We start from the raw sequence: 27,761 nt of genomic DNA on the forward strand, positions 1-27,761 counted from the left end.
GCGTGGTGGAGCACACCTGTGATTCCATACTTGGGAGGCTGAGACTAGAGGACTGTGGGTTGCAGAGTAGCCTCCATAACTGAGAAAGACCCTCAGCAAAGTAGGGAACCCCATTTTCAATACAAGAAACAAACATGGATGGGTCTATACCTCAGAGGAAGAATATCCCTGGGTCCAATTCCCAGTACAACTAAATAAATAAATCACTTGTTTTTAATGTTCCTATTGATTTGGAATAATGAGTGTTTGACAATTTGCACTTTCTGGAGGCAATAAGAATAACCTAGTTCTCTTTTCTCAGTTTCTAACTTCTTCCAATTCAGAAACACAAATCAAAGCCCACAACTTCTCTGCATGGATGGGCTGGTTTTGGAGCTGGGAGAGGTGGCAAAGACCTATAATCCCAGTACTTGAAAGGCTGAGACAGGAGGATCCTAGATTCAAGACCAGCCTTAGTAACACTGGAAGGCCCTGGGTTCAGTCCACAGCAACACACACACACACACACACGAGAGAGAGAGAGAGAGAGAGAGAGAGAGAGAGAGAGAGAGAGAGAGAGAGAGAGAAGAGAAGAGAAGAGAAGAGAAGAGAAGAGAAGAGAAGAGAAGAGGAGGAGGAGGAGGAGGAGGAGGAGGAGGAGGAGGAGAGAGACAGCAGAGGGGAATATGTCTATGAGGGTGTCTAAAATATTTACTGATGAGTTGAGCCAGGTGTGGTGGCACAGATTTGTAATCCCAGTACTTGGGAGACTAAGACAGGGAGATGGAAGGTTTGCAGCCAGCATCAGATACTTAGTGAGGCTCTCTGCAACTTAACGAGTTTCAAAATAAAGAATAAAAAAATAGGGCTGGAGGTGTAGAATGCCTGTGGATTGAATTCCTAGTTCCATGGGGGAAAAGAAAAGAACCAGTCTTGGTGGTACATGTTTGTAATCCCAGCATTTGGGAGGCTGAGACAGGAGGATTATGGTTCGTGGCCAGCCTCAACTACTTACTGAGGCCCTTTGCAACTCAGTGAGACCCTGTTTCAAAATAAAAAATAGGGCCTGCCGTGGTGGAACATGCTTGTAATCCCAGCATTCGGGAGGCTGAGAATGGAGGATCGTGGTTCGTGGACAGCCTCAGCTACTTAGTGAGGCCCTCTGCAACTCAGTAAGACCCGGTTTCAAAATAAAGAATACAAAAAATAGGCAGGGATGTGGCTAGGAGGTTGAACGCCCCTGGGTTCCATCCCCAGACCTGCAATAAATAAATAAATAATAAATAAATAAATAAATAATAAATAAATAAATAAATAAATAAAAATAGGGCTGGGTAGCCAGACGTGGTGGTGCATGCTTATAATCCCAGCACTTGGGAGGCTGAGACAGATGATCACGCAGGTTCAAAACCAGCTACAGCTATTTAGTGAGGATCTCAGCAACTTAGTGAGACCCTGTTTCCAAATAAAATATAAAATAGGTCTGGGAATATAGTCTGGAGGTAGAAAAGCCCCTGGGTTCCACCCCCAGTACCACAAAAAAAAAAAGGGCTGGGTTAACTCAGAGGAAGAATACCCCTGGGTTTAAATTCCAATACCATTAAATAAGTAAATCACCTGTTCTTAATGTCCCTACTGATTTGAAATCATGAGTGTTTGACAAGTTGCATTTTCTAAATGCAATAAGAATAAATCAATTCTCTTTTTTCAGTCTCTAGCTTCTTCTGGTTCAGAAACAGAAATCAAAGCCCACATCTCCTCTGTATGGATGGGCTGGTTTCTGTTGACGTGGGCTGGGGGATGGCCTTCCTCATCCAGACTGCCATGGGAGTCCTCGCAAATTCTGGCCTCCTTTGCCTGTACAACTGCACTTTTCTCACTGCACAGATCTTGAGACCCGCAGACTTGATCGTCAGCCAGCTGTTCTTGGCTAACGCCTTGGTGCTTCTGACTAAGGGGATCCCGCAGACCATGGCGGCGTTGGGGGTGAAGTCTTTCCTGGATTCCACGGGCTGTAAACTGCTCTTCTATTTACACAGAGTGGCCAGAGGGGCATCCCTGAGCACCACCTGCTTCCTCAGCGGCTTCCAGGCCCTGAAACTGAGTTCGGGCATCTCTGTGCGGGCAGAGCTCAGAATGCAATCCTGAACGTGCATCGTTCTCTGCTGTTCCTTCTGCTGGGTTCTCCCTTTTGTGTTAAATATCAGCATTCCAATGTTTGTAACTGGCCCAATAAAATTTATAAACGTGAACGCAGAGAACATGTACCTGTATTGTTCCTCCCCTGTGAAAGGGGCACTGCACTTTTCAGCGACTGCGCTCACTTATGCCTTCTTCGACAGCCTGTGTCTGGCCCTCATGGCCTGGTGCAGCACCTTCATGGTCCTGATGCTGTTCCGCCACTGGAGGTGTGTGCAGCGCATGCGCGGTACCAGCCGCGCCCACAGAGTGGCGTGCGAGGTCAGAGCCACCTGCACCATCCTGGTCCCCATGAGCTTGTTCCTCTCCTTGCACAGTCTGTCTAGTATTTTGTTTTTTTGTGTAATGCAGATCCAGAGCCCAGCGCACTGGCTGAGGAACCTCGCTTTCCTGGTGTCTTCGGGCTTCTGCACACTCAGCCCCTTCGTGTTTATTTTTAGCGATACCCGCATCTTACAGTTCTACTTCGCCTGCTAGACAGGGAGGAGCGGTGTTCAGTCATCAACTGAAATGCCAGTTTCTGTGAGGACATTCCGTCATTCTTTACCCCACCATCAGCAGCACATAGGGGTTCATCTATGATGAGAACTGATGGTCAAGGGCTTGGGATTCTATATGGAATAAAACCCCCAATAACCATGGCCTGGTCTTGCTTATTGGACTGTCCCTAAATGAACATGTTGTAAGTCATTACACAGATTCAAGTTTGTTCCTCAAAATATTACCAGTGGAAGCTGGGCTCAGTGACATATGTTTGTGATCCAGTACCCAGGAGGCTGAGGCAGAAGGAATGCTCGTTTGAGACCAGTTTGGGCAACTTAGCAAAACCTTTGTTCAAAATATAATAAGGTTGGGCCGGGCATGATGTCATACACTTGCAATCCCAGTGCTTGGGGGTTTGAAAAAGAAGATCGCACAGGTTCAAAGCCAGCCTCAGCTACTTAGTGAGGCTCTCAGCAACCTAGTGAGACCTTGTTTCCAAATAAATTATAAAATAGGGCTGGGGTGTAGCCTGAAGGTAGAAAGCCCCTGGGTTCCACCCCCCCCCAGTACCACCAATATATACATATATATATATTATATTTACTGTCATTTGGCTCAGATATAGAGTGTTTACCTGGATTCAGTCTGTAGAACCATGTCATACTAACACATACATATACACACATAATCATGTACACATACACACAATAATTAAATACGCAATTACTATATGATGAAGTAATACTATTTCTGGATAATATATTCAAGCTCTGTGTGGGATCACATGCCTGTAATCTCAGTACTTAAGAGGCTGAGACAGGAGGATTGCAGTCTCTCAACTTAGCATGACTCTCAGAAACCCAGCCAAACCCTGGGTGTGAAAACAGATCCCACCAGCCTGCAGTTTCTTCTTGGAGGGCCGCTGCTGCTCTGAGGCCACTGGGCCTGGCTGGTCTCTGGTCCTTCACTCTTATAATAGTCTGAGAGTTGCTGTGCCTATGTTTTGGTAAATATAGTTAACAGCTACAATCCATGGACTCTATGTGACTGAGGCTATCCTTGATAGATTATGTGGCCAGGTCTATTTCGAACACTCCAAATTCTCAGGGGCAAAATGGAGCTTCCCCTGCGAAGAAAAAATCTTGCTTGTGACTGTAATATCTGTTCCTGCTGCAGGCCCAGCCAGTCCTGTGGTGCAAAGCCTAGTACTCCATAGTATTTTCTTCCTAAAATCAAATCTATTCATATTCATTTCTGTCTGTCTGTCTGTCTGTCTGTCTGTCTGTGTCTCCCCACCTCTCCCTTTGCAGTGCTAGGTATCAACTAAGAGAACTCATAGATGGTAAGCCAGTACTTTACCAGACATAGGCCTGGAGAAAGCCCCTGAGAGAGGTGACATTAAGGGCCAAGGAGAGGATATGGGACCTGGAGGCAAGGTCCTGGAGCAGCCAGAAAAGGAGGGGGAGGAATAAAAGGAAGAGGGGAGAAAGAGGAGAAGAGGAGGAGAATGAAGAGGAGGAGGAGCAACAGGAAAAGGAGAAAGATTAGGAAGAGGAGGAGGAGGAGGAAGAAGAGCAGGAGGAGGTGAAAAGGAGGAGGAAGAGGAGAATGAGGAGTAGAAAGAGTAGTAGGAGGCCAGGTGTGGTGGCACACGCTTGTAATCCCCGCGCTTGGGAGGTAGAGACAGGAAGATCGCGCAGGTTCGAAGCCAGCCGTGGGCGGTGGCTTAGGAGACCCTGTTTCCAAATTTTAAAAAATGTAAAAATAGGTCTGGGAGTGTAGCCTGGAGGTAGAAGGGCTTCCAGGAACCCCAGTACCACCACCAAATAAAACCAAATAGTAGTAGGAGAAATATCAGCAGGACAGCAGGAGTAAGAGGAGAAGAAGAAGGAAGAGGAATAGGAGGAAGAGAAGTAGGAGCAAGAGGACTAGAAGCAAAAGTAAGAGGAGGAGAAGGAGGAGGAGGAGAAAGAGGAGGAGGAGGTGAAGCAGATGAAAGAGCAAGAGCAGAAGGAGCTTGGTGGTCTCCCAGAAGCTAGGTGAGGATGTACTGTCCTTGCCTTGGGTCTCAGGAGCAGGTCAAGTACAATAAAGCAACACAAAACAAAAAGGTTCATCCGAACTTAGGAAGAACCCAGATGCCATTGGAGCCTGAGAAGTTACTACCCTACTGGTCTGGGTGGGTGGAAGCCAGATGGGGTCAGGTGGGGTGAAGAAATGTGGGCCTAGAACTCGAGAGCCTCTGAGAAGGGAGGACGGAGAGAAATGGGGCATCTGAAGGGCATGGGGAAGGATGGTGGGGTCCAAGCAAGGTTTCTGTTTCTTTGGTTGGTTTGGATACACTTGCCATTATTTTGTTTCTTTTTTTAAAGTAACTTGCAATCACAAACACACACACACACACAAACTCACACTCACACACAAAAACATATGAACACCTTTCCTGGGAAAGGAAGGTGTACAGAGGAAGAGAAACTTCTCCGTGTGTGTGTGTGTGTGTGTGTGTGTGTGTGTGTGTAACTAGGGATTGAACCAGGGGCATTCTACCCAGAGCTGTATTCCCACCCCTTTCTATTTATTTAGAAATAGGGTTTCTCTAGTTTGCTGAGATTCTCACTACATTCCTGATGCTGTCCTCAACCTAGGAACCTCTCAAGTTCCAAAGCACTGGGATTACAGGCATGCATCACCATGCCTGTTCAGGAAATTTAACTGATTCAAACTGGAAGAGTCGCTGGTTGCCAGTGCCCCCCATAGGCAGCTCAGGGCTGAGAACTGGAGGAGAGCTGGTGCAGGGCCAGGGCTAAAGTCCTCTGCAGTGGGAGCAGAAGGAGGACAAGGAAGTGTGAGTTCAGGGCATGACGCTGCAGCAGTACCTCCCTCCCAGCCAGATCTCTCAGGATCCCAGAGGCCCAGCTAAGTCCTCTGGAGGGAAGGGAGGGAGAGCTAGGGGTCCTGTCCCCTGGTACACCGTGAATCAAGTGTGTTTGGTACAAATGGCATGTGGAACCCTGAGCTGACCAGACCTCCTATGTACACCTCACTGGGGTAAGTGCTGCTGCTCTTTGGCTTGAGTAGACAAGCATGCTGAGTCCTTCTGGCCTGCACCACAGCCCACAGAGTCTAGCAGTGTGCACACCGGGGGCTGTCAGGGACTGTGCTATTTTCTCGGCCTCTCAGGCTGAGGGATTGTGGGGGCCAAATTGTGGGAGTAACCCAGGTTGGGTTAGCATTTCCAACTAACAATAGGACTTTGTGAGAGCCTCACAGAGCTTCAGAGGGGAGAGGAACAAAGGGAGGAGACAAAGTTCACCATCATGGTAAAAGTTCCATATGGGCTCTCTTCTCAGAGCTTCAGGGTACTGAGGGAAGACTGGGCTCCTGTATCCTTCTGGCTGTGATGTATCCCACCATTGACCACCCAACACCTTCACCCTCTGTGGTTCTCTTCTGCTCTTCCACTTCACTCCCACCAGAGAAGGTTCCAGGAAGCCCATGGCAGGTTTTATGAAGAAATAAGAGCTCTCAGCCAATGAGCATGCTGATCATCTCAGTACATGGATGGCTGAGACAGGAGGATCACAGTTTGTGGAGACTCAGTTACTTAGGCTTCCGCAACTTGGTGAGACCTTGTTTCAAAATAAAGAAGTCACAATGATGGCAGCCACCATCCCATTGTGAGGTAGCGGATTCTCTGCTGCTCTTGTAGAACCCTGGCACCTCTGGGGTAACAGTCACCTGTGCAGCGGTGAGGCCAGGAGGAAATTATTGAATGTGAAATGGGGAAAGATGCCTTTCTAGTAGCAGGCCAAAAATTAATTTATTAAGACAAAATCCTTAATGAGGATACTGCTTTTAAACAATATAAAATTGATGAGAAAGATTTTGTGGCAGTATGGGGACAAAACCCAAAGCAATGTCAACACCATCACCAGCCTACAACTCTGCAATCAAATCCTGCCACCACCACAGTTAGCTCCTCCACAGCAACAACTGTGGCTCGGGCCCAGCCTCCACCCCTGCTGTAGCTCCCACGTCCACACCTGTGTCCACCACTCTAGCACCAACCACAGCATCCTCTGAGCCTGCGCCGCTAGTGCAGCTCAGCAAGAGAAGCCTGCAGAAAAGCCGGCAGAGACACCAGTGGCTACCAGCCCAGCATCATCTGACAGTACATCAGGAGATTCTTCTCCATCAAAGCTTTTTGAGGACGCAACAAGTGCTCTCGTGACAGGCCAGTCTTGGGAGAACATGGTAACAGAGATCATGTCAATGGACTATGAACAAGAGCGAGTAATCGCAGCCCTGAGAGCCCGTTTCAACAATCCTGACAGAGTAGAGGGCTACCTCCTAATGGGAACGCTGGAGATAGAGAAAGTCAGGCCATGATTGACCCTGCTCAGGCCGCGAGTACTGGGACACCTCAGTCTTCAGCAGTGGCGGCAGCTGCAGCAACCACAACACCAGAGATTACAACAAGTCCTGTGGACATCCCTTGAAATTTTTCTGAATCAGTCTCAGTTCCAGCAGATAAGACAAATTATTCAACATAATCCCTCCCTGCTTCCAGCACTGCTACAACAAATAGGTCGAGATCATCCTAAATTACTTCAGCAAATTAGCCAACAACAGGAGCATGAATTAGTTCAAGAAGCTGGTAGTCAAGGAGGAGGAGAAAGAGGAGGAGAAGGAGGAGGAGGAAGAGGTGAAAATGGAAGTGGAGGTGGAGGTGGAGGTGGAGGTGGAGGTGGAGGTGGAGGTGGAGGTGGCACTGGAGGAATTGCAGAAGGTGGAACGGGGCATTGAACTACATTCAAGTAGCATGCCAGGAAAAGGAAGCTATTGAAATGTTAAATGCATTAGGATTTCCTGAAGGACTTGTGATACTAGCATATTTTGCTTGTGAGAAGATGAGATTTTGGCTCAAATTTCTTCTACAGCAGAATTTTGATGAAGATTGAAAGGGACTCTTGTATCTCAGACTTCACACCAGTGCATTACACTTACTTTGTGCACTGGATTGTCTGGGATGACTTGGGCTCATATCCGCAGCACTTGGTATACGGTAGTAGATTATTGGAGTGGGGAGGGAGGGATCTAGGATACAGGGCAGGGCTAATGTCTGCTTCAATTAGCAGATGCTGCAAATCCCCACAGTGAAAAATATACAACCAAAATGATCAGCTTTTGCAGGTCTTTCTTCCTCTATAAGACAGTAGGTTTTCCCTAGGTTTCACTCTTTTTAGTATACTAGATCCAGAAATTTAGTGCAATGCCCTGCTTTATATTTCTTTAACCTAACATTGGTTTCTGAATCTCTGCTCCCTAGAATTTACAGTCTTTATTTTGTGGCAACACTGGATAATGTGTTTTTTTTTTTTTTTTTTTTTTTTGGTGGTACTGAGGTTCCTGGAAGCCCTTCTACCTCCGGGCTCCACTTCCAGACCTATTTTTATATTTTTATTTGGAAACAGGATCTCCTAAGCCAGCACACGTGGCTGGCTTTGAACCTGTGCGATCCTCCTGTCTCTGCCTCCCAAGCGCGGGGATTACAAGCATGCGCCACCACGCCCAGCTGGATAATGCATTTTGAAATTGAAAAATATTTGGAGCAACTGTAAACAGAAATGCCAAAGTATTGATGGTTATGGTTGCTGCTTCACACAATTAAAAAATTAATGTGTAAAGAAGCCCATTCTTTCATGTTAAATACTTGGGGAGAGGGAGGAAGAAAGGGAACTTTTTCTTAAATTGAAAATACGTACTGCTATTTTAAAATATCTTGATCATTGAATGTGAGACCCTTCTAACATGATTTGAGAAGGTGAACAAGTATAGACTGTCGGAGATTCCTCTCCAGAACTTGGGAGGGAGAGACCTAAAATGAAGGACCCGGACAATCACTCCTTTGGCAACTGACAATTTTATTCTCTAAAACAATAAAAAAAAAAACTAGAAAAAAACTGAAAGATCATAAGTCCAACCATTTTAACTTGGAGACTATATTTACAATAATAGCTGCAAATAGCTTTCAGTAATTGGAACATTTCACAAATGTTTTTGAAGATCATCTCAAATCCCCATGCAAATGCTGTCACTGTACTTACACATGACATGATAATCACCTGCCAGCAAGGACATGACCTCATGGCGTCCAAACCTTTATCTCTGTGACAAGTCAGGCTCTTGTGCAGAAATGCACTGACTCTGGCCATGTGAGCCACTGCCCCAGCAAGACACAGCATTGGGTAAGCTGACCTTCTTTTAGGCAGAGAGCCATATTTGGGGAAATAGAAAATTTGCTATTGAAAAATGTGACATAGGTCTCTAATTCTTCGCTTCCCTCAGGATCAAGACTGAACATAGTAAATATGTAGCAGAGCCAGCCATGGGGTGCACACCTGTAATCCCAGTACTTGGGAGACTGAGTTAGGAGGATCCCAGGCTCAAGCAATACAAAGGGCTGGGGTGTAGCTTGGAGGTAGAATGCCACTGGGTCAATCTGCAGTAGGTATGCATGTATGTATGTATGCATGCATGCGTGTATGTATGTGTGTACACAGTCTGATATATATGAGAGATATTATGTGGAGTTCCTGAGACATAGCATTACCTCGGCCTTCCTATCTCAGGGCCTGACATCCCTTGTTCATCTCTGTCACAGCCCCACCTGCACTGGCCTCTCTGAATGAGTACAGCGACCGCACAGTCTTTGCTCTCCTGCTTATGAAAGGGTCTGGAGCTGTTCAGCGCTTGGCTTCTCTTTACACCCCTGTTACCTGGTGACAATGGCTACTTAGGACAAGAAAAGGAGACTTGTGGTTGTAGCCTGTTTTGCTTTGGTTGGCTATGGCAGCATGCCTTAAAAATTCTGCATGATGTGTGCAAAACCGTCCCCTCCACCTCTCTTCTTAAGGGTTCTGGGGAGTAGGATGCACTTCAGTGTGCCAGTAATTTCATGTCTACAGAAGTTTTGTGGCACCAGTGTGAATGTAAGCTCTTCCTCTCATTTAGAGAAAGAGAATCTTGTTTTTACAAATAGTGCCTAAGTGTTTACACGGCTTAGAGAGCAGGAATAATTCAGGTCTGTCTCGGGTCAATTCTGCACTGACCTGGGTTTAATAGTGCCTCAATGGGTCACAGCTTTGGCACCTGCTCCAGACCCGTTGGGATCCAAAGCTGACGCTTTCTCAAGCTGCTGCTCCACTCAGCCTGACCACATCCCCTTGGTCTGCTGTGATGGCTGAGGTCATAGCCAGAGAGGATGAGGGAAGATTGCCTGCCAGGAGCTCAGCAAGTCAGGGGTGTGTGTGTTTCTATGGGTGTGTGTGTGTGTGTGTGTGTGTGTGTGTGTGTGCGTGCTGGAGGTTGAAGTCAGAGCCATTCTTCCTCTGACTTACACATGTAGCCCTTTTCATTTTATTTATTTACTTATTTATTTTTCAGTACTGAGGATTGGACCCAGGCATTCTACCTCTGAGCTATGCCCTGGTAACCTATTTTTTTCTTTATTATGATCCAGAGTCTCACTGAGTTTCAAAGGGCCTCACTAAGTAGTTGAGGCTCTCCGTGAACCAAAATGCTCCTGTCTCAGTCTCCCAAATGCTGGTATTACAAGTGTGAGCCACCACATCTGGTTTATTTTTCATTTTAAAGCAGGATTTGGCTAAGTTTCTGAAGCTGGCCTCAAATCTGTGATCCTCCTGTTTCAGCCTCCCAAGTACTGGTATTACAGGCCACCTGTCCAGGCATAACCACCTTATTCAGAGATAAAACACCCCTGGGTTCAATCCTCAGTACCACAACAAAAGAAAAATAAAGAAAGGAAGAAACAAGGGAAAGGAGGGAGAAAACTTAGAAGGCTTTCACTTTCATCTTGGTTTAAATAATGCTGGATGAGAAAGCATAATTAATTCATTTCATTTTTGTGTAGACAATGAAAATGCAGAATTCTCATAAGAATAGTCATTGCGCAAAGTGAAGCTATGACCCTAAATTAGACACTTTGCAAAAACAACATAGTGTGTGTGTGTGTGTGTGTGTGTGTGTGTGTGTGTGTGTGTGTGTGTGGTTCTGGGATATTATGAATAGACCCCAAGGGCATTCTCCCTCTGAGCTACACCACCAGCCACCCCCCCCCCATTTTTATTATTCTTTTATTTTGAGACAGGCACTCACTAAGTTGCAGAGAGCCTCACTAAATTGCTGAGGTTGGCTGCAAACCTGTTTCTCATTTGTCTTAGTCTTCCAGATACTGTGATTACAAGTTCCATCACCAAGCCTATCTGAAATGTATTTTATATTAAAAAAAACTTTTATTTATTTATTTATTTATTTATTTATTTATTTATTTACTGCGGGTCTGGGGATGGAACCCAGGGGCATTAGACCTCTGAGATACAGCCCCTGCCCTATTTTTATTATTCTTTATTTTGAAACTGGGCCTCACTAAGTAGCTGAGGCTGACTGCGAACCGGGATCCTCTGGTCTTAGCCTCTTGAATGCTGGGATTACAAGTGTGCACCACCACGCCCAGCTAAAAAATACTTTTAAATAGCATTATCAGGGTAATTCACGAGGGGGATATATGTTACATTTGTGAAGAAATTTTTGTTTTTGTCCTGAGAAATGCTTGTTTACATAATTTCCTTCCTTACAAAACATATGCTTCAGCCAGGTTTGGTGATACACACCTGTAATTCCAGTTGCTGGAGAGACTGAGACAGGAAGATCACAAGTTCAAGGCCTTTCCAGGGCAGTGTATTGAGATCCTGGCTCAAAATCCAACCCACCCAACAAAGAAAATGTAAAACTGTTATTTAACTGTTTTATTTTAATTAATTAATTTATTTATTTATTTATTGCAGTACTGGGGATGGAACTCAGAAGCATTCGACTTCTGAGCTACACCCCCAGCCCTATTTTTAATTCTTTTTTTTTGGGGGGGGGTGATCTGGGGATGGAACCCAGGGGCATTTGACCTTCAAGCTACAACCTGCCTGATTTTTTATTCCTTATTTTGAATCAGGGTCTCAGTAAGTTAATGAGTGCCTCACTAAGTAGATGAAGCTGTCAGTGAACCACGATCTATGATCCTCCATGATCTGTGATTTGTGGTCTCAGCCTCCCAAATGCTGAGATTGCAGCATATGCCACCACACCTGGCCATATTTAATGGTTTTTAATGGACACTTAAACTGGACACGGTGGCACATTCCTGTAATCCCAGTACATGGAGGTTGAGACAGGAAGATCTCAGGTTCGAAGGCAGCCTCAGCAAGTAGTGAGACTCTGATCAATCTGTGAGACCCTTTTTCAAAGAGAAAATTAGAGAAAGGGCTGGGGGTGTAGTTCTGCAGTAGATTCCCTTGGGTTCAATCCTCAGGGACATAAATCATAAATGATAATAATAATAATGATAACCTCAATGCCAGTCTTCCTATATCATTTGGCTATATAAAGTATATTTTATTATGTGTTTTATGTTTTTTCTTTGATCTTTTGTAAGTTTTACTATTTTACATATTCTAATATTCTGTGGTGTGTGTGTGTGTGTGTGTGTGTGTGTGTGTGTGTGTGTGTGTGTGTTGCTGAGAATTGAACCAGTGAAATTCTAAATCCAAGCTACACCCCCAGCCAGACTTTGTATTCTTTATTTTGAAACAGGGTCTCACTAAGTTGCAGAGGGCCTCACTAAGTAGCTCAGGCTGACCATGAACCTGCAGTCCTCTTGTCTCAGCCTCCCAAGGACTGAGATTATGAGCGTGCACCACCATGCTTGGTTTATTTTTATTTTATTTTTAAAATTATTTTATTGTTGTATGAATACAGTGTACCAATAAAAAATTAAAAAAATTCTTTTTATTGTTGCACTGTATTCATACATCTTAAGGAGATGGTAGATGGTGGAGACATACATGCACAGATCACACAATTAGCCCTTATCCAATTCCCACCCCATTCTCTCCCCCTCTCTTCTTCTCATGTTTGGCTTAGTGATTGATATTGATATGTTTGTTAAAGTACATCATGAGCATTAGAGAATCTCCCTCTTCCCCCTCCCATCCCCTCATATGGTCGCTTTCTTTTTTCATCTATAGAATCTCCTTTTTCATCTAGGGTTCCTCCTATGACCCATTTTTCCCTAGCTTTTGCATATTAGGGAGAGCATTTGATTTGTTATTTTTGTAACTGACTAATCTTACTTAACATAATGTCCTCCAGTCCTATCAATTTCCCTGTAAATGACATAACTGTGTTTTTCTTTATGGCCGAGTAAAATTCCATTGTGTGTATATCCCATAGTTTTGTAATCCACTCATCTGTTGAAGGACATTTTGGCTGGTTCCATAGTTTGGCAATGGTGAATTGTGCAGGTATGAACATAGATACACATGCATTAGTTTGGTGGTTTGATTTTCTTTCTTTTGGGTAGATACCCAGAAGTGGTATTGCTGGATCATACGGTAAGTTTGTATCCATTCTTCTGAGGATCCTCCACACTGTTTTCCAAAGTGGTTGCACTAATTTGCAATCCCACCAACAATGTATTAGAGTTCCTACTTCTTCACATCCTAGCCATCATTTGTTGTTGTGTTTAGAATGATTGCCATTCTCCTTGGTGTTAGGTGGAATCTCAGGGTAGTTTTGATTTGCGTCTCTCTGATTGCTAATGATGTTGAGCATTTTTTCATGCATTTATTGGCCATTTGAATTATTTTATTCATGAAGTATATATTTAGTTCACTTGTTCACTTTTTAAATTTTTTATTGGTGCACTGTATTCATACATCATAATGGGATAAAAATAATACTTTTGTAGACATACATGCACACATCGCCCAGTTAGCCCCTACCCGATCCCCACCCCTTTCCCTCACCATCCCTCCTTCCCATGCTTGGCATAGTGGTTGACATCTAGTATTATAGCAATTTATCCAATATTAACGATGATAATCTCACATAACAGTTTCATTTGTCTGATACCAAGTTTTGATGACTTAAAGAAACATTTCAACATTTCTTTTTGCTTTCTTCCTTACCAGAGAATATTTCTTTCTTTTTCTTTTTTAAGGTGAAACTATCATATATTTATTTATTTATTTATTTATTTTTCACAAAAAATCAATCCTAATATGGAATATTGACTCTAGATACCCAAAACAATCTCGAAAAAGAACAAAGCTCGAAGATGTATATTTTCTGATTTCAAACCATATAAAGCTACAATAATTGAAACTGTAGTACTGTTATAAAGGCAGATATATAAACCATTGGAGTTAAATAAAAGCCTAGAGATAAATTCTTCCATATATTGTCAATTTATTTTTGACAAGGTTTCCACGAACATTTGGTGCAGGAAATAATTATCTTTTAACTAAATATTTTTGAAAAATAATAATTACATGAAGAAGAATAAAATTGGACCCTTACCTAACACCATATACAAATATTAACTCAAAATAGATAAAAGACCCAAATATAAATCTTAAGACTATAAACTTTTAGAAGAAAATCTGGGTCATAAAACCTCACAACTTTGAAATTGGCAGTGATTTCTTGGATATGATTTCAATGGCACAGGCAACATAAGGGTAAACAAACTCCCTAAAAAATAAAAACATATTGTATATCCAAAGACAATGTAAACAGAGTTAAAAGTTACTGGTAGAATGGGATAAAATATTTCCAAATGCTATATCTGAAGGTATATTAATATTCCAACTAGAAATCCTAAGAATTAGCAACAATAAAAGCAAACAATACAATTTAGAGATAGGTAAAAGACTAACATAAATAATGAATCTCCACAGATAACCTTACTTAGTTGTCTGTTGGATGGAAAATCTTGTTTCTCTGGTTCTGGTGTGTGTTACCTGTTTTATTCTTTGTAGTTAATCTCTTTGAGTATTTTCTCTAGCGCTGGTTTTGAAGACATAAATTCCTTCAGTTTCTGTTTGTCGTGGAAGCTTCTTATTTCCCCATTTAATTTGATAGAAAGTTTTTCTGGGTAGGAAATTTTTGGCTGGAAGTTGTTTTCTTTCAGAGTTTGGAATATGTTACTCCAAGCCCTTCTGGCTCTCATGACTTGGGAAGTCTGGAGTGATTCTAATTGGTTTGCCTCTGAATGTCACTTGGCTCTTTGTTTTTGTTGCCTTTAAGATTCTCTGCTTGGCTTCCACATTGGTCATTTTGACAATTATGTGGCGTGGGGATCCTCTTCTCCAATCCTGTCTAAAGGGAGTGCTATAAGTTTCCTGGACCTGCATATCGACCTCTTGCTCTATGTTTGGAAAATTTTCTGCTATTATTTCTTTGAAGATATTACTGATCCCTTTGGTTTCACCTTCTTTTCCCTCCTCTATTCCAATTATTCTTAGGTTAGCTCTCTTAAAATGGGCCCATATTTCTTCAATGTCAGATTCCAGCTGTCGGATTTTTTTTTCTAAATTAGAAACTATGCGTTCATTTTTTATTTTATTTTATTTTTATTTTTTATTTTTGGTGGTACTGGGGTTCCTGGAAGCCCTTCTTCCTCTGGGCTATACTCCCAGACCTAATATATATATATTTATTTGGAAACAGGGTCTCCTAAGCCAGCACACGCGGCTGGCTTCGAACCTGCGCGATCCTCCTGTCTCTGCCTCCCAAGCGCGGGGATTACAAGCGTGCGCCACCACGCCTGGCGCGTTCATTTTTTAAATGATCTTCTAAGAGCAAGATTCTATTCTCCATGTGGTCTAGTCGGTTCTTTGTACTTTGAATTGAGGCCTTTACTTCATTAATTGCATCCTTTATCTCTTTTTGGCTCTCTCTGAATTCTTTTTGAAACACCTTTATTATTTCTACAGATATTTTCCTGATTTGATCTTCTAGAAATCTCTGAATTTCTGTTTTATTGGGTTCTGATGTTGTGGGATTGTGGGCATTCATTGCTCTATTGTTCTTCCTCTTTCCCATGATTTTGGAAGTTTGTGCCTTCTCTGGGTTCTTCCCTTCTGTCACTACAACTTCACTTAAGGTGCTCTGGATCTCTAGTCTGTGGTATCTCAGTCACCACGACTCCTTTACTGGGTTGTATCGCAGAGTCTCAGACCCAGGGAGTCAATCGAGGCTGCTTTAGACCATGGGGGATGGGGGGTGCCAGGTTGGGCGTTCTCCTATGGTGTGATATCTCTGCCACTGCCACTCTCCCACTGGGTCAAGTTCCTGGGAGTACAGTACTGGGATTTCTCCTCCAGGGCCCACAATTTGACTCACTGTTGTTGAGTGCGCAGATGGAGCTGTAGTGGACTCAGTGAATTCGCTGCTGCTGCCGCCGGTGGCAATATGGCACTGCTGTCACGCCCTCGGCCGTGAGGCTGGCGTATTTTTTCACTGGTTTTGAGCTCCACTCTGAGTCCCTGCAGGGTGTGCTGAGCCCAGCCCCTGGGAGCTTTAGATGCCGAATTCCTCCCGGCTGATCTGCAGTGGCTCACCTCGGCTTGCTGTCCACCACTCCTCTCTGGAGCCTGGTGGGCTGTTTGGTGCATTGGTCTGTAGCCGTCTAGTGAGTTTGCCGCTGCCGCCGGCAGTAAGGCGCTGCTTCCACATCCTTAGGCGTGAGGCCGGTGTATCTCCTCTGTGGCTCTGAGCTCCGTTCTGAGTCCCTCTCCTCTATGGGGCCTGGTGCCGCAGGGAAGATGGCGCCCGCTGCTTCGTGCCGTGGCTCCAGCCGCAGCACTGCACTCTGGTTTCTTTCTGGTGTCTCGTTTTTCCAGCCCTCTTTTTCTCTGTCCCTTGTAATTACATTTTTTGTTTCTCTGCTGATGGTGTATTCTAGCTATGAAAGGCGCTGATTTTGTGGTAATAGAGATTGGTTGTTAGCGGGGCTCATAAGCCCCGCTTTCCTCCATCGCCTTCTTCCTGGAAGTCTACTTGTTCACTTTTGATAGGGTTATTTGTTTTCTTAGTGCAGAGGTTCTTGAGATCTCTGTATATTCCAGATATTAGTCCTCTATCAGAGGAGTAGTTGGCAAAACTCTTCTCCAATTCTTTTGGCTCTTGGTTGAGGTTTTTCTTAGCTTCCTTTGCTGTACAGAAGCTCTTCAGTTTAATGCAATCCCAAGTATTGATTCACCTTTTATTTTCTTGTGCCTTAGAGGTCTTGTTGAGAAAATTTTTACCTATGCCTATGTATTGCAGTGTTGGACCTATGCCCTCTTCAAGCAGCCTCAAGGTCTCTGGTCTAAGTCCTTGATCCATCTTGAATTGACTTTTGAGCAGGGTGAAAAAAAGAGATTCATTTCCATTTTTGCATATGCCAACACCATTTGTGAAACAGGCTATTTTTTCCAGTGTATATTTTTGGCACCTTGTCAAAAATAAATTGGCTGTAAGTGTGTGGATTTGTTTCTGAGTCTTCTATTCTGCTCCATTGGTCTGTGTATCTGTTTTTGTACCAGTACCATGCTGTATTTATTACTAGGCCTCTCTGGTATGGTTTAAAGTTAGGTATTGTAATTCTTCCTGCGTGGTTTTTGTTGCTGAGAACTATTTGGCTACTCTGGGTTTTTTGATGTTCCAAATAAACTTAAAGACTGATTTTTCTATGTCTGTTGAAATGATCCTGATAATTTAATGGTATTGCATTGAATCTGTAATCTGTAGATCGCTTTTGGAAGTATGGCCTTTTTTTTTTTTTTTTGGTGGTACTGAGGGTGGAACCCAGGGGTCTTCTACCTCCGAGCTATACTCCCAGACCTATTTTATACTTTATTTGGAAACAGGGCCTCACTAATTTACTGAGAGCCTCACTAAGTAGCTGAGGCTGGCTTTGAACCTGTGCGATCTTCCTGTCTCAGCCTCCCAAGCCGGGGATTACAAGCATGCACCACCACGGCCGGCAAGGAAGTATGGCCATTTTGATGATACTTATTCTGCCTGTCCATGAACAGGGAATATCTTTTCATTTTTTAAGGTCTTCAATTTCTTTTTTCAATTTTTTTTTAGGTGTGGTCATGGAAACCAGGGACATTCGACCTCTAAGTTACACCCTCTGCCCTATTATTTTATTCTTCATTTTGAAGCAGGATCTCACTGTGTTGCAAAGTGCCTCACTAAGTAGTCGAGGCTGTCTGCAAACCACAATATTCTGGTCTCAGGCTCTCAAATGCTGGGATTACAAGTGTGCGCCTCCATGCCCAGCTTTCAATGTTTTATTATTTACTTTGTAGAGGTCTTTTACTTACTTGGTAAATTTATTCCTAAGTATTTTTTGTGGGAAATCCTGAGTGGACGTGTTTTCTGAATATCTTTTTCAGTGGATTTATGGTTGGTATACAGAAAAGATTCCAATTTTAAAACTTATTTTGTAGCCAGACACTTTGCTGAATTTGTTGATAACTTCTATATGCCTTCTGGTTGAGTTTTTTGGGTCTTCTAAGTATAGTATCATGTCATCTGCAAATAGTGAAAGTTTGAGTTCTTCTTTTTCTATTTGTACTCTGTTGATTTCCTTTTCTTGCCTTATTGCTCTGGCTAGAGTCTCAAGTACTATGTTGAAAAGAAGCAGTGATAATAGACATCCTTGTCTTGTTCCTAGTTTCAGGGAAAATTCTCAAAGATTTTCCCCATTTAATATGATGTTGGCTGTAGTTTCTTGTGCCTTTGGAGGCTGTGGGCCTATTGTAGATTTCCTTTATGATGTTGAGATATGTTCCTTCTATTCCGATGCTCTACAGTGCTTTTAGCATAAATGGATGTTGGATTTTGTCAAATGCTTTTTCAGTTTCTATTGAAATTATCAAGTGATTTTTGTCTTTGTTTCTGTGTATATGATGAATTACATGGATTGATTTTCATGTGGTGAACCAGCCTTGCATCCCTGGGTTGAACCCTATCTGGTCATGTGTATAATTTTCTTGATATGGTTTTGATTGCATGTTGCTAGTATTTTTTTAGCAGCTTTGCAGTCAAATTCATCAAAGTTATAGGCCTGTAGTTTTCCTTTCTTGAGCTGTCTTTATTTGGTTTTGGTAGTAATGTGATGTTGGCCTCATAGAATGTATTTGGGAGAGTCTTGTTTTTTTCTACTTCATGAAATAGATTGAGGAGTATCAGTATTAGATTGTCTATAAAGGTTTTATAAAATTCACTTGGGAAAACATTTGGTCCTGGGCTTTTCTTTGATGGCAGGCTCTTTACTGTTATTTCAATCTCTTTAATTGCCATTTTTTTTGTTTGAATTTTCTATATCTTTTTGACTCATTTTAGGCAGGTTGTATTTATCTAAAAGTTGTCAATTTCTTCCAGATTGTTCCTGTTGTTGGAGTATAGTTTTTCAAAGTAGTTTCTGATATTCCTCTGGATTTCTACATTGTCAGTAGTAATATCTCCTTTTTATCTCTTATCTTTGTAATAGGGGTTGATTTTCTCTTTTTTGTTAGGTTGGCTAATGGCTTATCTATCTTTTAAATTCTTTTGAGTAACTAGCTTTTGTATTTTTGATTTTCTGTTTTTTATTCTCTATTTCATTGATTTATGCTCTGGTTTTAATAATTTCCTGTCTTCTATTGGCCTTGGCATTAGATTGTTCCTTTTTTTAAGGGCTTTGTTGTGTGTCATTAAGTTATTTATTGGTGATTTTCTGTTCTTCTTATGTGAGCACTCAGTGCTATGCATTTTCCTCTTAATACTGCCTTCAAAGTGTCCCAGATGTTTTGGTATGTTGTATCTCTATATTTTTTGTTTCTAGAAATTTCTTGATTTTACCTCTTATTTCTTCTATGACCCATTCTTCATTCAGCAGGGTGGTGTTCAGTCTCGACATGTTTATGTGGTTTCAGTCTTTTTTATAGTTGATTTCTAGTTTCATTCCATTATGGTCTGAAAAGACACAGTGAAGTATGTCAGATTTTTTGAATTTGCTAGTGCTCACTTTGTGTCTCAGGAAGTGATTTTGCATAAGGTTCTGTGAGCAGCTGAGACAAATGTGAACTCTACTGTAGTTGGGTGGAATATTCTATATATGTCTAATAGGCCCATTTGGTTGATGGTGTTCTTTAGGTCTGAGGCATCTTTACTGACCTTTTATTTAGATTGGTTTAATGGTGTGACAGGAGTATGGAAGTCTCCCAGAATTGTTGTATTGGGACTTATGTGTGACTGAATGTCGCAAAGAGTTTGTTCTATGAAGGTAGCTGCACCTATGTTTGGCATATAAATGTTGACTATTGTTACTTCCTCTTGTTAGATAGTTTATTTTACTAATAAAAATGACTTGCTTTGTCTCTTCTAATAAGGTTGGGCTTGAAGTCTAACTTGTCTGATATCCTAGTTGCTACTCCTCCTTCTCTTCAAGTTCCATTGGCATGGATTACCTTGCTCCAGTTATTCTTCTAAATCTGTTACCATCTTTACTTGTAAGGTGTGTTTCTTTCAGGCAGCAGATAGATGGATTCTGGTTTTTATTCCATTTTGCCAATTTATGCAAGATCCAGGGAGTTTACCACAACTGCGCAATTCCCAGAGGGTGCTGCTCTGGGTGTTCTCCCACAGATGGGATTCACTTACGGGTTTGTTTTTCTTTGCTGAGTCCCAGTCTGGATCTCTGGAGGGCATGGTGAGCTTGGCCATAAATGCTGGATGTTTTAGCCGATGTTTGTGCAGAAGGAATGGATGGCCCAAAATTCCAATTATCTGTGGCTGCCCACCTCAGGTCCATGGTTGCCCTCCTGTTCATCACTAGAGTCAGGTGCGGCAGGGCAAAATATCGCTGGTTTGGTTCCAGTGACAACAAGGTGGGCAGAATTCCCCTCCGGTGCTCTGGATCCCTGGAGGGCGCGGGAACCTCGACCACCCCTACTAGAAGATGCCACAAGTGTTTAAACAGGAAGAACCAATGGTCCACAACTCAAGTTACGCCCACTTGCACACGTCAGGCCCTTGGCTGTTTTCCTGTTTGTCTCTGGAGTCAGATGTAATGAGGCAAGATGGTGTGCTGTGGTGTCTGCCCCTACAAGGTGGGCAGGTTCCTTTTGTTTTCTCTGATCAATCTTCTAAGTCTTCTTTTCCTCTGACTTTGTACCTATCATTTTATTCCTCTACTGGTAGTATTTTCAGGCTTTGCAGAATGCTGTTTGCAAGGAAATGAAGATGGGGTGTCAGTAGGACAGGTATGTGCTGCTTCACTCTCTCTCCATCCTCCTGGAAGTTGCTTATTTTTATTTTAATAGGGTCTTGCTAAGTTGCTGAGGCTGGCCTCATACCTGCAGTCCTCTTGTCTCAGCTTCCCAAGTAATGGGATTACAGGCATGCACCACCGCACCCAGATTTTAGGTTTATAAGTTATATTTGACAATGTTTTAGTATCATGTATTTTTTAGCAAATAAGTATAGATTTCTAAGCCAAAGCAATAAATAAGACACAGTAGGATCATTCTGGCTGTACCCTGAGTCCTCTGTCTGGTTCTCTCCTCTCACTGTCCATTTAGGGGCCAATTTATTTTTAATTTTGTTTGTGGTAACTAGGATTGAACCGAGGGGCATTTTATCTCTGAGCTACACCTCCAGGCCATTTTTTAATTCTGTATTTTGAAACAGGGTCTCACTAAGTTGTAGAGGGCCTCACTAAGTAGCTGAAGCTGGCCATAAACCTGTGATCTGCCTGTCTCAGCCTCCCATGTACTGAGATTACAAGCATATGTCACCATGCCCAGCTCTTATTCTTTAATTTTTAAAATACTTTAAATCAGTGATGTGTACATGTAGGTACACACAAGTTTTTACCCCAATATGATGTATGAATATAATGCACCAATAAAAAAGTTTAAAAAAGAAATGTACTTAGACTTAAAAAAAAAACAAAATATATACACACACTCACACATATGTGCCCCCAATATGCCAGTTCTTTTTGGTTCTTAGCAAAGAACCAGTCATTGCACATCATCTGACTCTTTCTGTTTTCTTTCCTCTCTTCATTAGTGTACATCCTGGAATGTCAGCCATCAAGAACCTCTGTATCACAACAGAGCTGCCAGTGCTCCATCGTGTGGTGATGATACGCCAGGATATATTAAAAAATCTCTGGTTGGGACTGAATGAACTACACTCATTATAGTGTTGCAAATAGTTGTATATGTCACAGTATTTGATCTGGGAGATGTGGCACAGGCCTGTAACCCCAGTACTTGAAAGGCCGAGACAGAGGATCCCAGATTCAAGGCCAGCCTCAGTACCTTTGGGAGGCCCTCGGGAGAGAAATTTACTAACGGGTTGAGTGGGTATGGTGGCACACTTTTGTAATCCCAGTACTTTAGAGGCTGAGACAACAGATTGCAAATGCACAGCCAGCCTCAGCTACTTAGTGAGGTTTTTCGCAGCTTAGTGAGACCCTGTTTCAAAATAAATAATAGAAAGCAGGGCTGGAGGTGTAGCTTAGTGGTGGAATGTCCCTGAATGAATCTCTAGTTCTACAAAACAAGTTTTTTCTCATCTTCATTTTTTTTTTGTACTTGGGATGAAACCCAGAGGCATTCTACCTCCAAGTTAAACTCCCAGCCCTATTTTTTGTATTCTTTATTTTGATTCATGGTCCCACTGAGTTGCAAAGGGCCTCACTAAGTAGTAGCTGAGGCTGTCCTTGACCATGATTCTCCTGTCTCAGCCTCCTGAAATTGTGATTACAAGTGTGTACCACCACACCTGCTTCTCACCTTTTTTTTTTTTTCATACTAGGGATAAACCCATGATTCTTCTACCTTTGAGCTTCACTACTAGCCATTTTATTTTTTATTTTGAAACAGGATCTCAGTAAGTTGCTGAAAATCTTACTAAATTGCTGTAGCTGTCCTTGAACCTACAAAACTCCTGTTAGAGCCTCCCAAGTACTGCAATTACAGACATGGACCACTGTGTCTAGCTAACAACTAAACATCTTCATGAGATAAAGTATAGTTTCCTCTACATTTATATATTGTGAATTGATCAGTTCAGTATACTTGAGATATTCTTCATTGCAAGCTCTTGTCATTTCTATTTGCAGAGAACATTCAAAGTCTCCTTTAGCTACTCAGAGTGATACGATACAATGTTGTTAACTGGAACCCCAGAACTTATTCCTCCTCCCTGGCCATGTCTTTGTGCCTGTTAGCCAGTCTCTACCATCTACCACCCTCCTGTGGTTGAATGGATAAAGCAGATGTGCAACACATGCAAGTGGAACGCTACTCAGCCATAAAGACAGAGAAAATCCTGTTACTTGAGATAATAAGATGGACCAGAGAAAATAATGTGATGTGAAATAAGTAAGGGACAGAAACAAACACCGTATGGTTCCACTGGCATGTGAAATCTCAACTATCTGTTGTTAGCCAGGCCTGGTGGAGCACACCTGTGATCCCCACTACTGGGAGGCTGAGATGGAGGACTGTGGGTTGGAGGGTAGCCTCAGCAACTGAGAAAGACCCTCAGCAAGTAGGGAGCCATTTTTCAGTACAAAAAATATAAACATGTTTTTATGTATAGCTCAGAGGAAGAATATGCCTGGGTTCAATTCCCAGTACGACTAAATAAATAAATCATCTGTTTTTAACATTCATATTGATTTAGAATGATGAGTGTTTGACAAGTTGCATTATCTGGATACAAGAAGAATAACCCGATTATCTTTTCTCAGTTTATAGCTTCTTCTAATTCAGAAACACAAATCAAAGCCCTCATCTCCTCTGCATGGATGGGCTGGTTTCTGTTGACGTGGGCTGGGGAATGGCCTTCCTCATCCAGACTGCCATGGGAGTCCTCGCAAATTCTGGCCTCCTTTGCCTGTACAACTGCACTTTTCTCACTGCACAGATCTTGAGACCCGCAGACTTGATCGTCAGCCAGCTGTTCTTGGCTAACGACTTGGTGCTTCTGTCTAAGGGGATCCCGCAGACCATGGCGGCGTTGGGGGTGAAGTCTTTCCTGGACGCCACAGGCTGTAAACTGCTCTTCTATTTACACAGAGTGGCCAGAGGGGCTTCGCTGAGCATCACCTGCTTCCTCAGCGTCTTCCAGGCCCTGAAACTGAGTTCGGGCATCTCTGTGCGGGCAGAGCTCAGAATGCAATCACGAACGTGCATCGTTCTCTGCTGTTCCTTCTGCTGGGTTCTCCATTTTGTGTTAAATATCAATATTCCAATGTTTGTAACTGGCCCAATAAAATTTATAAACGTGAACGCAGAGAACATGTACCTGTATTGTTCCTCCCCTGTGAAAGGGGCACTGCACTTTTCAGCGACTGCGCTCACTTATGCCTTCTCGGACAGCCTGTGTCTGGCCCTCATGGCCTGGTGCAGCATCTTCATGGTCCTGATGCTGTTCCGCCACTGGAGGCGCGTGCGGCGCATGCGCAGTACCAGCCGTGCCCGCAGAGTGGCGTGCGAGGTCAGAGCCACCTGCACCATCCTGGTCCTCATGAGCTTGTTCCTCTTCTTCTATGGTCTGTCTGGTATTTTGTCCCTTTGGATAACCCAGGTCCGGAGCCCAGCGCACTGGCTGAGGAACCTCGCTTTCCTGGTGTCTTCGGGCTTCTCCACACTCAGCCCCTTCGTGTTTATTTGTAGCGATACCCGCATCTCCCAGTTCTGTTAGACAGGGAGGAGTGGTGTTCAAGCATCAGCTGAAATGCCAGTTTTTGTGAGGACATTCCATCAATTCTTTACCTCAGCATCAACAGCACATAGGGGTTCATCTATGGTGAGAGCTGATTGTCAAGGGCCTGGGATTCTGTATGGAATAAAACCCCAATAACCATGGTCTGGTCTTGCTTATTGGACTGCCCCTAAATGAACATGTTGTAGTCGTTACGCAAATCCATGATTGCTCCTCAAAATATTACAAGTGGAAGCTGGCCTCTGTGACATATGGTTGTGATCTCAGTACCCAGGAGGCTGAGGCAGAAGGAATGCTCGTTCGAGGCCAGCTTGGGCAACTTAGCAAAACCTTTGTTCAAAATATAATAAGGTTGGGCTGGGCGTGATGCTGTAAGCTTGTAATCCCAGTGCTTGGTGGATGAAAAAGAGGATCGCACAGGTTCAAAGCCAGCCTCAGCTACTTAGTGAGACCTTGTTTCCAAAGAAATTTTAAATAGATCTGGGGTGTAGCCCAAAGGTTGAAAGCCCTGGGTTCACCCCCCAGTACATTATATAATTATATTGTCAGATATAGGGTTTACCAGGATTCAATCTGTAGAACCATGTAACACATACACACATACTCACACATAATCATGTACACTCACACACAATAATTAAATATGCAATTACCATATGATGAAGTAATTCTGTTTCTGGATAATATATTCAAGCTGGGTGTGGTAGCGCATGCCTGTAATCCCAGGACTTAAGAGGCTGAGACAGGAGGATTGCAGTCTCTCGACTTAGCAAGACTCTTAGAAACCCAGCCAAACCCTGGGTGTGAAAACAGATCCCACCAGCCTGCGGCTTGTTCTTGGAGGGCCGCTGCTGCTCTGAGGCCACTGGGCCTGGCTGGTCTCTGGTCCTTCAGTCCTATACTAGTCTGAGTGTTGCTGTGCCTGTGTTTTGGTAGATGTGGTTAACAACTACAATCCAGTAACTCTAAGTGACTCTAAGTGATTGAGGCTATCCTGGATAGATTATGTGGCCAGGTCTCTTTCAATCACTCAAAATATTCAGGGGCAAAATGGAGCTTGCCCTGAGAAGAAAATATCTTGCCATGATTGTAATATTTGTTCCTGCTGTGGTCCCAGCCAGTCCTGTGGATTATAGCCTGGCGGTCCACAGAATTTCCTTCTTGGAAACAAATTTACCTATTTCCCTTCCTCGCTCTCTCTTCTCTCTTCTCTCTTCTCTCTTCTCTCTTCTCTCTTCTCTCTTCTCTCCTCTCTCCTCTCTTCTCTCTCTCTCTCTCTCTCTCTCTCTCTCTCTCTCTCTCTCTCTCTCTCTCTCTTTCTCTCTCCCTTTGCAGTTCTAGGTATCAACTAAGAGAACTCATAGATGGTAAGCCAGTACTTTACCAGACATAGGCCTGGAAAAAGCCCCCAAGAGAGGTAACATTAAGGGCTAAGGAGAGGATATGGTACCAGGAGGCAAGGTCCTGGAGCAGCCAGAAAGGGAGGGGAATTAAGAAAAAAAGAGGGGAGAAGGAGGAGGAATAGGAGCAGGAGGAGGAGCAGGAGGAAGTGGAGCAGGAACAGGAGGAGGAGTAGAAGCAGGAAGAAGAGGAGAAAGAGGAGAAGGGAGAGAGGAGGAGGAAAGGCAAGAGCAGAAGGAGCATGGTGGTCTCCCAGAAGCTAGGTGAGGATGTACTGTTCTTGCCTTGTATCTAAGGAGCAGGTCAAGTATAATAAAGCAACACAAAATAAAAAGGGTCCCCTGGAATTTGGAAGAACCCAGATGCCATTGGAGCCTGAGAAGTTACTATACTACTGGTCTAGGTTGGTGGACATCAGATAGGGTCAGGTCGGGTGAGGAAATGTGGACCTAGAACTTGGGAGCCTCTGAGAAGGGAGGACAGGGAGAAATGGGGCTTCTGAAGGGATCTGAAAAGATGGTGGGATCCAAGCAATGTTTTTTTTTCTTTGGTTGGCTTGGATACACTTGCCATTACTTTGTTTCCTTTTTTAAAGTAACTTGTAATCACACACACACACACACACACACACACACACACACACACACACACAAATACCTTTCCTGGGAAAGGAAGGTGTACAGAGACGAGAAACTTCTTACTCTGTGTGTGTGTGTGTGTGTGTGTGTGTGTGTGTGTGTGTGTGTGTAATTAGGGATTAAACCAGGGGCATTCTACCCAGAACTCTATTCCCACCCCTTTGTATTTATATAGAAACAGGGTCTCTCTAGGATGCGGAGATTCTCACTACATTACTGAGGCTGTCCTCAATCTTGGAACCTCTCAGCTTCCAAAGTACTGGGATTATGGCATGCACCAATATGCCTGGCTCAGTAAATTTTATTGATTCAAACTGGAATTGCTGCTGGCTGCAGTGGCCCCCTGGGCAGCAAAGGGCTGAGAGCTGGAGGAGAGCTGGTGCAGGGCCAGGGCCAAAGTCCTCTGCAGTGGGAGCAGAGGGAGGACAGGGAACTGTGAGTTCAGGGCAGGACGCTGCAGCAGCACCTCCCTCCCAGCCAGATCCCTCAGGATCCCAGAGGTGCAGCTCAGTCCTCTGGAGGGAAGGGAGGGAGATCTTGGGGTCCTGACCCTGGAACACTGCAGGCCAAAAGTATTGGGCACATGTGGTACGCAGGGCTCTGTGCTGAGTACACCTACTGTATGCACCTCACGGGGTAAGTGCTGCTGCTCTTTGGGTTGAATAGAAAAGGAAGTGAGTCCTTCTGGCCTGCACCACAGCCTGCAGTCTAGCAGTGTGCACACTGGGGGCTGTCAGGGACTGTGCTATTTTCTCAGCCTCTCAGGCTGAGGGGTTGTGGGGGCCAAATTGTGGGAGTAACCCAGGTTGGGTTAGCATTTCCAACTAACAATAGGACTTTGTGAGAGCCTCATCTAGCTTCAGAAGGGAGAGGAACAAAGGGAAGAGACAAAGTTCACCATCCTAGGAAAAGCTCCAGGTTGGACTCTCTGGTATGAGAGCCCCCAGGTACCAAAGGAAAACTGGGCTCCTGTATCCTCCTGGCTGCGATGTATCCCACCATCTCCAAGACCAACACCTGCACCCTCTTTGGTTCTCTTCTGCTCTTCCAACTTCACTCCCAGCAGGGTAGGTTCTAGGAAGCCCATGGCATGCTGGTCATCTCAGTACATGGGAGGTTGAGACAGGAGGATCACAGTAGCCGGCCTCAGCTACTTAGGCCCTTCGCAACTTAGTGAGATCCTGATTCAAAGTTAAGAATAGAAGCCACAATGATGGCAGCAACCATCCTGTGTTGAGGTGGTGGATTCTTGCTGCCCTCACGGAGTCCCTGGCACCTCCATAGCTGGCATACTCGCATGGAAGGCCACAGTTACCTGAGCAGCTATGAGGCCAGGGGAAGAGGATTGAATCTGAAAAGGGGACAGATGCCTTTCCAGTAGCAGGTAAAAATTTAATTAATGCATGCATAATCCTTAATGAGGAT

The 27,761-nt window shown here is 43.7% G+C and overlaps 1 protein-coding gene and 1 pseudogene across 2 annotated transcripts in view; both read left to right on the top strand.

Moving 5' to 3' along the window:
- LOC308268624 (leukocyte immunoglobulin-like receptor subfamily A member 5) overlaps positions 1 to 27,761 on the top strand; it is a gene marked incomplete at both ends in the record, with an annotated part of 464,412 nt that overhangs the window by 260,254 nt on the left and 176,397 nt on the right. The window lies entirely within an intron of this gene.
- LOC308267888 (UV excision repair protein RAD23 homolog B-like) lies at positions 6,557 to 7,622 on the top strand (annotated as a pseudogene). Its single transcript has 2 exons — positions 6,557 to 7,321; positions 7,385 to 7,622. The product of its transcript is annotated as a UV excision repair protein RAD23 homolog B-like (transcript).

This window comes from Muscardinus avellanarius (genome assembly GCF_963383645.1).
Source record: "Muscardinus avellanarius genome assembly, chromosome: 10".
NCBI classification, from domain to species: domain Eukaryota; kingdom Metazoa; phylum Chordata; class Mammalia; order Rodentia; family Gliridae; genus Muscardinus; species Muscardinus avellanarius.